The following is a 12,613-nucleotide window of genomic DNA, read 5'->3' as shown; positions in this document are numbered from 1 at the left end:
GATGAAAGGGTGCAGGGTGGACCTCTCATGGAGTGCAGTCACTGGATGAATCAGGATCATTGCAACAACATATAACATTACATTTCACCAGCCATAGGAGCAAATCATGTAATCTCCACATATGTTCAAAACATGTTTTAACTGATTGCTACCTATACGTGTCATCCTGTTACATTCAAATGAACCATGTCAGCAGACACTACTGTGCATGGCTGCATGTCCAGTACTCCACTCATAAATCCCTTGAGAGGGCAACAGCACATCTCCCAAGGTTGAAATAACAATATAATTGTCAATCCTGGGACAGGGATAACCAAAAGAAAATGAGAACAATGTGTCCATCACAAACAGTGGGGCAACAAAAGCAAAAAGACCTTCCCGGACAGGTTCAACATGAAAAATAAATGTCCATCTTGGACTGGGGATGGGAATGCCCACCCTGCAGGGGGAGAGGGATGGTGTGTGTGAACAAAAATAAAATAAAATAAATACCTCCATAGGCTCATGGACATCACTGCATATGTGGTTGAGTTGGCATGGGTGGACTGTTACTGACATCCTGTGGTGGATCATCAGCTGGTGGTCGTGGTGCATCCTGTCCACGCAGTTCCAAAACATGGTCTTCATTAGCTTGGGCTGGCCGTGACACAGATGCATGCACAAGCATCCCAAGGGTGGTGAGGTCACAATGTGCTTCTTCTCGAATGGCCACAGAGTCCACCTTTGCACTCACCCATGATGCATCAACTTGCTTGGATAGAGTCCGCCTCAAGGCGTCCATCTCTTTGTGGATGTGGCACCTTGTGGCAGAAAGTTCCTCATGCAGTGAAGTCCTCAAGATCTCCATCTCATGGTGATGGGTGTCGGTAGAAGTCAACATCTCCTGCTTCAGGGCTTCTCTATGTGCCACTGCATCTGCATTCAAGAAGTCCTACAGAGACTTTAGATCATCCCTTCGGCACTTTATGCTGGACTGTATGCCCAGTTTGTGGGAGAGCCTTGCTGTTAGGGAGAATTCTGATAAATGTGCTAATATCCCTTACCTTTTGAGACCCCCAGCAACTTTTGAGGATTTCTAGGACTTTCATTTTTACCTGGAAATAGTGTGAGCCTTTTTCACACTCTTGTATTTTGATGTGTGTTTTACTTTTGTGTTCTTTGGATATGGAGTTTTAGACAACTCCATAGGTTTCATCTTTTACTTGTGTGTCACACAGCAGCCCCAGTGCAGTGGCACAGGGATGTCTTTCAGACTTCCCAAGGCTTAAATACCTTCTCTGGGACTGACCTCTGTCTCCCAGTGAATGTAAAGTTAAATTGACTGTGCTAGTCTTTTTAAATTACTAGACCCAGCACACCCTGCCTTACAGCAGAAAGCTGGAGGGAATACCTAGTAATGCCTATGCCTAGAAAACTCATGCAGCCATCAAAAGCTACCCTTTCCTCTCAGAATGGCTGGTGGCAGTGGTATTACCATGATTTTCCTTACTGTGACCCGTTTAAATGTTCTGGTAGCTGAAATCCACCAGAGCCATGTTTTTCAAGATGGCGTCTGAGCCCCATCTGTAAAAACAGGTTCTGATCGACTTTTTTTCACCATTTCTTTTTGGAAAGGTCCTTCCAGTGTTTGTCTCTGCACGCCAAACCAGGTTTGGTCCCTTTGTTCGTTTGCTTTTGGCGGGCTTCAGTACTGAAGCCCCCCTATGGCGCCTGAGTGTCTGGGGTGGACAGGATGTGAGGGAGGTGCCCAAAACTCCCTGTGCTTAGTCTCCTTTGAGACCTGAATGCACTCTGGCGTGATTGGCTGGCTGACTGTCTGGCAAGGACAGCCACCCTGCTGGGTGAGTGACAGCTAGGTTGAAATTATTGGGAGAAAACTGTTTAAAAGCAAGTCTCTGGGACTTGGAAGGCAGAGTCGACCACTGGAACGAAAGAACCGAAGACAAGCTGAAGGAAGACGACTGCTGCAACTTCTGGACCGTTGGTTTGCCGGTGAAGCCATACTGCTGGTCCGAATAGCCTGAAACTCCCTCAACAGAGAAGCCCCTTCAAGGACGACTTCTTTCCTTGAGCTGGTGGGAACAACCAACTCGCAAGCCACCTGGAACCCATCTCCATACTGGTCAAATTTTCTTCGGAGTGCTGTTGAAAACTGGATATCCAGTGAGAAGGATACCAGTTTCTGGACTTAAAGGCACTCACACCTTAAACCGACGTTTTGCCAAGTTTGTGCATCCTTCCCCGTGTAGTGCAGGAACCTCACGACGTCCTCCCTCTTGTCCCCACAACTGAGGCCCAGGAACAGCGAGATCTGCAGGAACTGCCAGGAACATTTTCCTCAGCTACAGCTTTTCTTCATACAAGGGAACTGTGCAAATACGGTTGAGAAATCATCTCTGCCGCGGTGAAAGTTTGTGAAACTTTCCCAACTTTGGAGTCTTGTTCACTCCTAATCTGACATATAACTCTTTTTCATGCAAACTACTTCTAAGAACATTGGCAAAGACTTAACCGTTTACCACCAAAACTGTGCTATCGTATCCAAGACACTGATCCATTGACTTTGGACCAAGCCTATTGAATTGAATTGCCTCTTGTAGTGACTGAAACTATTTGCCCTGCCTGTGAAAGTATATGTGTTTAATTCTTATAACCTTTGTCTTTTTACCCCTTTTTTTAAAATTAACTGAAGTGCCATTTTGTTCCCACTTCAGGGGAGCTTAACTTGTTCAGAAACATATTAGTTTGGTACTGGAGTGTATTATACTGTGACATTAAGCTGCTTATTTTTAGTGGAATGTTTTCCAACTAAATGTGTAAATAAATTAATTTTGGTTTACTAAGGAACCTTGAGTAAATGTTTGTATCACTGTGATTGCAAGTCCTGAGTGTAACACCTTGTACTGCTCACATCCCTCTTGAGATAAGCCTGGCTGCCCAGTCCTGCTACCACAAAACTGTGTAGTACAGACGTATACCAAAGGTGAGATTGTGCTTACACCTGTAGTCTTAATTGTGTGTAGTGTTCCCAAAGGGCACTGCATGTAATTCTGCCTAACACTTGCAGACTGCATCTCAGCATGCAGCTTCTTCTCCAGGTCTGCCACCAGTTTCTGCAGAAGTCTCTGAGAGGCCAGATGTTGTGCATCACGGTCAGCAGGTGTGGCGATGTTCCTGACCATTCAATGGCAATGCATATGTGATGCATTTCCACAGAAAGGTCCTGCAACTTGTCACAATGACGGGAGGCAGCATGCAACATGTTCTGCTCCCACACTGTCTCTCCAGGATGCACAAATCCACCACTTGTGCGTGGCTGACGGCAGTGAGATGTTTGGGTCCAGGTCCGTTGCAGTGGGACTCCTAACGTTGGCTGCAGTTCTGCAATGCACCATTGGGCAGCAGTCCCAGAATATGACCACAACTCTGCACAGTGCAATCTTGCAGCCGTAACCACAGCAGACATGGGGCATCATTGACTGGACCCGTGATGCCTGGTGCACCACTGCAGACTCAACAGACCTGCCCACTGGGGGACCCTCCTGAACCCTCAATGAGATATCATCCACACCTGGTTTTACAATGTCACTTGCAGAGTCCGGTACTTGCAGAGTCTGAAGAGTCCGAAGAGTCAGAAACACGACTGATTATATATGTAGCACCTGTGGATGTTCATGATGTACAAACACCATGGCCTCCACTGGTGGACAGATGTACAACCTCCTCCTCTTCCTCCTCCTCTGCATCTGATGCATCATCACCTGCACATGACAAGACAACAACATTATGAATCATGAGTACCTTGATAAACATGCACATGCGCATTACAATGCAAAAAGACACAAAATGGCTGGACACACATGTATCAATCATTGTGACTTTGCACACTGAGCCATGCATCACGGATGAATGGTATTAGCTGACATGTGCAGTAATGTATTCATTGATCCCCACATACGTGGCTTTCATGTCAGACTGGTGATTTGAATGTAGAGCTCCATGATTACCTTGTCAATTACCACATGCACATTCATGACATGCAAAGCAGACAGGCACACACATTGGTGTCATTCATCCCCAAACCCTTTCTCATGAGATGTCTTCAGACAGTTCAATAGGAGTGAAAATGACTGTCCACCATCGAATGATGACACAACATCAGATTATACAACCTATGTTTTGACTAGTATCGCCCCATGCAATATACAAGTTAATTGCATTCAACATAATGCTCACAACACAGTGTGTCAGTATCAGCATCTTTGAAATTCATCCTGACAAGGTGTACTGTAGGGGCAGGTGACAGAACAAACATGCGCGTCAGCAGCAACTTCTGTTTTTCAATATCACATATTGCATATGCCTGATGTACAATGGAAATTGACTGAGCGCATTAGTGTGGCAATGGTTCATTGATGTTGAGGAGGTGTGTTTTTTTAATGACACAGAGGTGTGGCCTGGGGGAGGTATGTGCCTGTCAGGAGGGGCATATCATGTTGTCTAGCACTATCCATATATTAGGTTAGTGAGAACATTGAATACAAGTACTGGCACTACTGTGAAGCCGGGTAGTCAGTGATGTGTACTGCCACACAAACATGTACAACGCATAGGAACCACAGAGCCACTTCCCCTAACGCAGGCTATGTGACAGAAGTGTACAGTGATGCAAACATGTATTAGCCCTGGATGGCTGACAGCTGCAGCCAGCTGTACTACTACATATATATGTGTTGGGGAACCCTAATTGTCCACACATATGATGCACACAGAGGCCACTCACCAGATGTGTTCTCATAGGTCTCTAAGCCTCCCACACCTTGCACCTGTTCACTGCAAATGATTTGACTCAGAACCTCTTCAATTGGAGTCAGCTGCTCCTCCTCTGCTGGCTCCCTCCCGTGGCCAGTGCAGAGGCCAGATTTTCAATCAGCTTCTGCTTGGCTCTTCACATGATATCATTCATTTGCTTTGGGACCTCTTTAGCAGTGTGCCTCACCACACCACAGGCATTGATGAGTCCCATTGCATGTCGCCAATGTTCAATTCATCGTGCAGGAGTATGGGTGCTGCCCGCAAAGGAGTAGATCTCATGATGGTGATCCATCACATAGTCTATGAGGATCTGAAACTCCTCATCAGTAAGTCACTTGTTCCTCTGTGGACCCTTATACTGTGCTGGGTTTTGGGGTGAAGCCTCTTCCTGCTCTGCAGGACGTCCCCTCTTGGAGCTAGTGGCTGTTGCTGGTTCATCAGTCGGCCCCTGACATGTCCACGTACAGGTGCCGGGTCACCTGTGGGCTGAGGCACACCACAACCTCCTGGGGCAGATGTGTCCTCACTGTGTCTCCGTCTTCTCCCTTTTGAGGCCTTACCACTCATGGTGCAGGCACAATGGAAAAATGACATGCACACCAATATATTGTTAAGGGCTAGATGAGAAAGGGAACAGTCAATGTGATGTACCATGTAGATGCGTGGTCCAGCAAGGCTCCAATGCTCCCCAAAAGCAAAAATATGAGTTACACAATATGCAGAGATGCCCCAATAAAGAAATATTGCATACACGAAACCCGGAAAGCTTCTGAAAGGAGAAAAAAATATTGCGTGATATGCAGAGACACCCAAATCAAAAATATTGCCTATGCGATACCGGGAAAGCTTCCAAAAATGAAAAAAGCAGTGCACGATATGCAGTGGCACCCCAAAACAAAGAAATGCATATGTGATACTCTGTAAGCCTCAAAATGGCAAAAAAATACATGTGAAGATATGCAGAGGCAACCCCCAAACAGAAAAATGCAATATGCGTTACTTGAAGGAAACGGCTTGCGTAGCACCCCCAAATGCATGTCTGTGAAACTCGTCCGTATCGTAGCTTTTTACACACAACCAGTGATGTGTGTTGCACCCCTTAAACATCACCCCTTAAATATTAAATAGCACGTAATTTGTACACCAAGGGACTTTACTCTGTATTAAGCTGCCTCAGATGCAAGACCCAATGACACCCCTTCTTCTGCCGCCAGTGCCATTTCAATTGCCTCTTCCTACCCTGTTCTGCTTCCCACCTTGCCATCTGCCACTGTCTGCCGAGAGTGAGTGCCTGCTGCTCACCTGCACTGCGCTGCAGTGCCTGCTGACCCATTACTGCCTGTGTTCCTGTGTCTGGCCTGTCAGGCCCTGCGACCACCTCATCTGCTGACTTAGACTCTCACCTCTCCATTACACCACCACTGCTCCACAGCACATTTCCAGGGCCCAGTTAGCCCACCCACACCTGCTTTGGGGTTTCCATGTCTGGTCCATCCTCCTCATCACCAGCTGCAACCCCACGGCAGCGAGACAGAGGGCTGCCAACTTCACCCCCACTGAAGTTGGCTTTCTGGTGAATGGGGTCCTTGAGAATTATGCCCTTTTCAATCCAGCAACGCAGCTGGGGAAGGAAAGATGGAAACAGTTCTGGGTGATCATCACAGCTGCCATCAATGCGGAAGGGGTGGCAGATCATTGCCCAAAGCCTGTGCATAAGCAATGGTTGGACCTCAAGACCCGGACCCACTTCAATGCACTAGCCGCCCTAGAGGCTGGTACCACTCTGGAGCAGTGGTCGAAGTGTATGAAAATAAGTAGTGGAACTATGTTCCCTGCTGGCCTGCACCCATAAACCCCCTCCCACACACAATACACACCACCAAACATTTGCAAGTACTGTTTAAGGGCAAGTTTCAACTTCTTCGTACACTTTTATATTAAAACGAAACCATTCCGAACTGTTTATTTTTAAAATAAAAGTATAGGAGCTGTAAAAGGTAATTAAAAAAAGTAGAGAAGCACCTCTCCTGACCACTCCCGCTCACTTCGACCACTGCTCTGGAGGTGCAACATGTGGGCTGCTACAAGTTTTCATCCACCAATATGAATGTCCTGGAGAGGTTCTACCCAGAGCTCCATCCCCAGATCTGTGAGTGGCAACAACATCTGGATGCTGCTTGTGAAGAGTTATGTGGTGCACTGCTCTACAGGTTATGTGTGTTGTGCATGGGCATGCATGATTGGAGTTACTCCCTTCTGTATGCAGCATGTGTGTTTCAGTGATCCACAGAGGTATGCAGCCCCCAGACAATGCTCACTATGTGTGATATCAGACATCTGTTGATTTGACATGCGCTGGTATGTGCAGTGTTGTTAGTTGGTGACTTGTGCCACTCGTGCACAAGCAATGCCAGTTCATGATAACACGTGCTTGGACAGTAAGGAGACCAGTTTATGATGTTGTGCCCATGTGAGGGGCATGAATGAAGGAATCATTTTTGTGTAGAACATTTCAAAGTGTAGCCATCCACACATGTGGAGGTGATACATTTGTATGGATGTTCGTGATTGTCATGTTGGTGCATCGACCTTTCAGGGACGTTGATGTGATCTGTCTTTCCACTGCATGCGAACTGACATGTGATCATGCCATGTGTATGTGCTTGGGGCAAAACCCTACTTGCGTGTATCTCTGCAATTTGTGCATGTATGTGGTGCATGCTTACAGATCAGGGTGTCAGGGAGGCATGTTGCTTCATGTAATCGTGTGGACAGATGCCCAAGCAGGTGTTTGCATGGCCATACTGTGCATAGTCCAATCAAGAGTATCTTGTGAAATCCAGCATTCAACTTGGTGTCTTGCTGCCAATGTGTTCCCAGAAGTACCACAGTCCATCTATGTGTGCTTTATTCTGTGCTTGGCCAACCTAACAGTTGACTCCCTGCCCACCTCTTGCCCCTGTGCCATGACTCGCAAGGATACGCAACAGATTACATTTGAATCACTTTGAAATTGCTATTGTGCCATGTCATGTTTCTTGCAATGTGTTTTTGGACTGCTGGCTATGTGCTGTGTTGACATGTGAACGTGTCATGACTATGACTCATCATTGACAGTGCCCTTGTGGGACAGTTTTCATCAGAATTGAATTGGCTTGTGTGTATGTGGCTGTTGCTGGTTGGCCCATGGTGACTTCCTGTTACTGTAAATGTGTTTGTCACACATGCTTTGACACTGTTGACTGATATCAATGTTTTTTGTCAGTTGTCCCACAGTGGCTGCAGTTGATGAAGAGGGCCAAAGAAGTGCTGTGGAGCATGGGTGCAGGGAGTCTGCCCTCAGACCTAGGTTCAGACCCCAGCCACTCCCCCATGACACCTCCTCTAGGGATGAAGAGGGCCAAAGAAGTGTTGTGCAGCGTGGGTGCAGGGAGTCTGCCCTCAGACCTAGGTTCAGACCCCATCCACTCCCCCATGACACCTCCTCTAGGGATGAAGAGGGCCAAAGAAGTGCTGTGGAGCGTGGGTGCAGGGAGTCTGCCCTCAGACCTAGGTTCAGACCCCAGCCACTCCCCCATGACACCTCCTCTAGGGAGAGTGGTGTGGCTGAGGGAGTACCTGGACCATCAGGTGTGGCTGCTGGGTGTAAATCCCAGGAGGTGAAAAAGGCAGGGGACAGTGGGGCAGTGGTGGGACAGGGTGATGCCACACAGAGTGGAGGTGGAGAAGGATACCATTGCAGGCCAGCACATGGGGTCATATGGGGGCATCAAGAAGGGTGATCATGCTGCAACCCTGTCCCAGGGGCAGGCGGCTGTGCAGGCCACAATGGAGGTACCTGCTCAAAATCCTGTCCTTGGGCCATCTGTTGCAGCAGTGCCCACATTCCAGGATGCCTACAGGCAGACCAGCATCCTGATGCCAGCCATTGTGTCTGTTCGTGATCATGCAATATCCCTGCTGGCTGGTCTCACGAGGCAGACAGCAGTAATCCCTGATGAAGTACAGACTACTCGAAGTCAGCTTGTATTTCATCACAATGAGATGTGCCACCTCATAGCCATGCTGGCAACATCACTGCTCTCAGGTGGGCTCTGTGGGCTGTTCTCTGTAGTGACCCCCTTCTCCACTTCCTCCTCTCTGCACCAGCCGTCCTATGGGGTAACTTCTGGGCCACATTCCAGCACAGCCCCCTGCGTGCCAGTCCCACCACCACCACCCCGTCTGGTTGAGCTTACGTCCCTGCCCAAGATGGGAGTCCCTACGGCATCATATGAGGTGGTCACTGTGCCTACAAAAGCACCAACACAGACACAGCCCATTGGTCAGCAGGCACCTCAGGGCAGTTCAGCTGCCATACGCCCCTAACAACAGTCATCAGGACGGAGGACATACCTCCATAGCTTGAACGGCAGCAGCAGTTGGCGAGCATGAGGAGGCAGAACGTTATAGAAGTTTCCACCCCAAGAGGGCATTTGGCACCATTGATGCAGGAGGACCAAAGCGGGAACATGCAGGATTTGCTGTCCATGTTTCAGAGATACCAGAAGCATCTGGTGGCAGAGAGGCAGAGGGCAAGGGAGGCAGCAGGGATGGTGGCCAGGCTGAGATGTGGCTGAGGAGAGCCTGTGCAAATAGTTCTTTAGGATTAGGGATGTTTGACTTGTATTTATTTTAGTTCCTTGGACATTCCATCCATTTTATGGTGTAAATAGTTCTAGTTTAATACATGTTTTGCATCCATTCATTCCACACTTTTTTGCAGTCTCTTTGTCTGAATACAAATTTGATTTTTGAATGTTCTCCGAGTGCATCTGTTCATTGCTGGTCGTGTGTATTGTGGCCTCACTGTGTGTGCCATGTTGATGCTGTGATGTTTGCTGGGGCGGGGGGTGCGCATGTCACTGACATGCGGAAGTGTGACCATCAGACAGTTTGAGGGTGCACTGGATGATTTTCAGATTCCATTCCGTGTGCAGGGGTGCTGTGTGTTTTGTGTCAGTGCATTGGTATTGTTGGAGTGAAGGCTTCAGTTGTGTGTTTGATGGTGTACATAAGGGTATGGTTGTGGTTATGTTTGGATTTCATATGATGGATTGTGTAGTCTCTCATTGGGGATGGATTGCCAACTGTTCATGTGTATTGACACGTTCCATGTACTTTCATTGTGTGTTGTATCTGGTGTCATCCGTATTGCCACTGGACAGTTGCTACTGGAGGTGCTACTGGAGGTGGAGTTTATTTTGCATTTATATAATTTCAGGTCCACGGTTGTTCGGTGTTCCCATGGCACATGCTTGGGATTGTGTATGTGCCCACACTTCATTCACTGTTGAGTGTATTTGGCATTGTGGGCTGCTGTGGTGAGAAGTGACCTCACTATGGCTGTGTGGCCTGCGCATTTCACTTGTGCATTTGACGTTTGATTGCTGTGTCACTCCCATGTCATGGTCACCCACCCACACACATCGTCAGACACAAACTTCCTGCTCTCACATCATGCACCACCACTGCCACCGGAATGCAGATGAGTCCCTTCATTGCTGTTTCAGTGTGGCAGAACACTCTCTGGCTTTCCATGACCCATACACAGGCCCATCAAGTTTTTGTAACTGACAGTGATGATGCCACCTCTACCACTCGGGCTACTTTTTCATTGGTTTAAATGCACCCAGCCATTCTTTGTGGATATGCACATTCTACGATTCTGTGTACTTCTGTCCTCCACAGACATTCACTTGCAGTGCTTGGAGGCCATTGCAATGGCACATGGGAAATATACACATGCCACTTTGCATTACCTTTCCATGCCACATGTACACGGGGTGACCACAGTGTAGATGGTGCAACAGTGTGCTGTTCAGTTGAGGTTCTGCAGATTCTGATCTTCCAGAGAGTGACACAAGATGCTCGAGCCCTTGATTCAACAACAGTGCTCCCAGTTGATCATGTTGGTGGAAGACAAGTGGCAAGTATTCTTCATGGTGGAGGCATACCAAATAGGTTGAGGTAAGTTGCAGCTCCACATTGGACTGGTAGGGTGGCAGACTGTCAGGGGGTTGCCTTGGGTAGTGGCAGAGGTCAGGAGGGTGAGGGGCGTGTGTACTGTCAGGGGGCTTCCTGGGGTAGTGGTGGGCCAGAGGAGTGTGGGGGGTGTACTCTCAGGGGGCTGCCTGGGGTAATGGCAGAGATGAGGGGGCTGGTGGGTGGTGTCAGGACTTGAGGGGGCTGCCTGGTGGTAGTGGCAGAGGCGAGACAGGCTGGTGGGTGGTGTCAGGACTTGAGGGGGCTGCCTGGTGGTAATGGTAGAGATGAGGGGGGCTGGTGGGTGGTGTCAGCACGTGAGGGGGCTGCCTGGTGGTAATGGTAGAGATGAGGGGGCTGGTGGGTGGTGTCAGAACTTGAGGGGGCTGCCTGGTGGTGGTGGCAGAGGCGAGACAGGCTGGTGGGTGGTCTCAGGACTGAGGGGGCTGCCTGGGGGTAAATGCAGATGTGAGGGTGGCTGGCGGGTTGAGTCAAGACTTGAGGAGTTGCCTGGGGTAGTGGCAGGAGTCGGGGGGGGGGCTGGTGGGTTGTGTCAGGACTTGAGGGGGCCGCCTGGGGTAGTGGCGGAAGTGAGGGGCGCTGGTGGGTGGTGTCAGGAATTGGGGAGGCTGCCTGGGGTAGTGGCAGAGATGAGAGGGGATGGTGGTTGGTGTCAGGATTTGAGAAGGCTGCTATGATTTAGGGGTGTAGGCCAGCAGTTAGGGTGCCTTAACAGTAGGGTTGACGGTCCACAGTTTCACTGGGATGGCGGCATAACTTATGGGGGAGCGCATGCAGTTTCGCCAGGGTGCAGCCTTGACTTACGGGGGAACCCTGGGCAGTTTCTCCAGGGTGCAGCCTTTACTTACGAGGGACCATGTGCAGTTTTGCAGAGGTGCAGCCTTGACTTACGGGGGACAGCACACAGTTTTTCCAGGGTGCACAATTGACTAAGAGGGGGCCGCGTTCAGTTTCGCCAGGGTGTATCCTTGACTTAAGGGGAGACCGCACATGCAGTTTCGCAGGGGTACACCCCTGACTTAAGGGGGACCATGAACAGTTTTGCTGGGGTGCTGATTGCTGGGGCAAAATTAGACTCATAGGTAGGTGCAAGGGTTGTCCTTTGGCAATGGTTTTTGTTTGCGTGGGTGCATGTTGTGGGCTTTCAGGCGCACCTGGGTTTTCCTTTTACATTGAGTGACTTTGGACTTTGGAATCCATGAATATGTGGAACACGCAAAGATACTTTTGCATGCAAGTAGGCGCAAAGTTGTTTTATGTGCAGAGTAATTTACAGAGTCTTTTTGCGCATTTTCTATGAATCGGCACAAAAAGTGGATTTTGCATGCGGCGCAAAGTCCAAGTGTGATTAACCAAAAGCAATTTGTGCAGACACATAGCACTTTGAGCCTTAACTAAGCACACTGTAATCTACCACATCAGCTCCACATACAAGGACTAATGCCAATGGTGGAGAATGGGGTGGAATATTCACTAAACCTTATTATATCGAGATAAAGACGAGTGTCCTGGGCGTTGACAGGAAGGCACTCGCCAAACCTCTAAACACACCCACCAAAGAGCAAAACCACTGTAATTCACAAAATAATATAGTGCACCACATGAAACTCAAACACCCTGAAACGTACAACCTATCAGGAGCAGCAACAAAGGACAAATGTGCCATGCACGCATAGTCAAAGCTACCGACAATGGTCCATCACCCATTTCTCGCACTTGTGCTACCTCAAAAAGGCAGTTCAGGGTCTTCCAC

This window comes from Ambystoma mexicanum, chromosome 9 (genome assembly GCF_040938575.1).
Source record: "Ambystoma mexicanum isolate Mex_15411 chromosome 9, UKY_AmexF1_1, whole genome shotgun sequence".
Taxonomy (NCBI): Eukaryota; Metazoa; Chordata; class Amphibia; order Caudata; family Ambystomatidae; genus Ambystoma; species Ambystoma mexicanum.
This window is presented reverse-complemented; position numbering follows the sequence as displayed.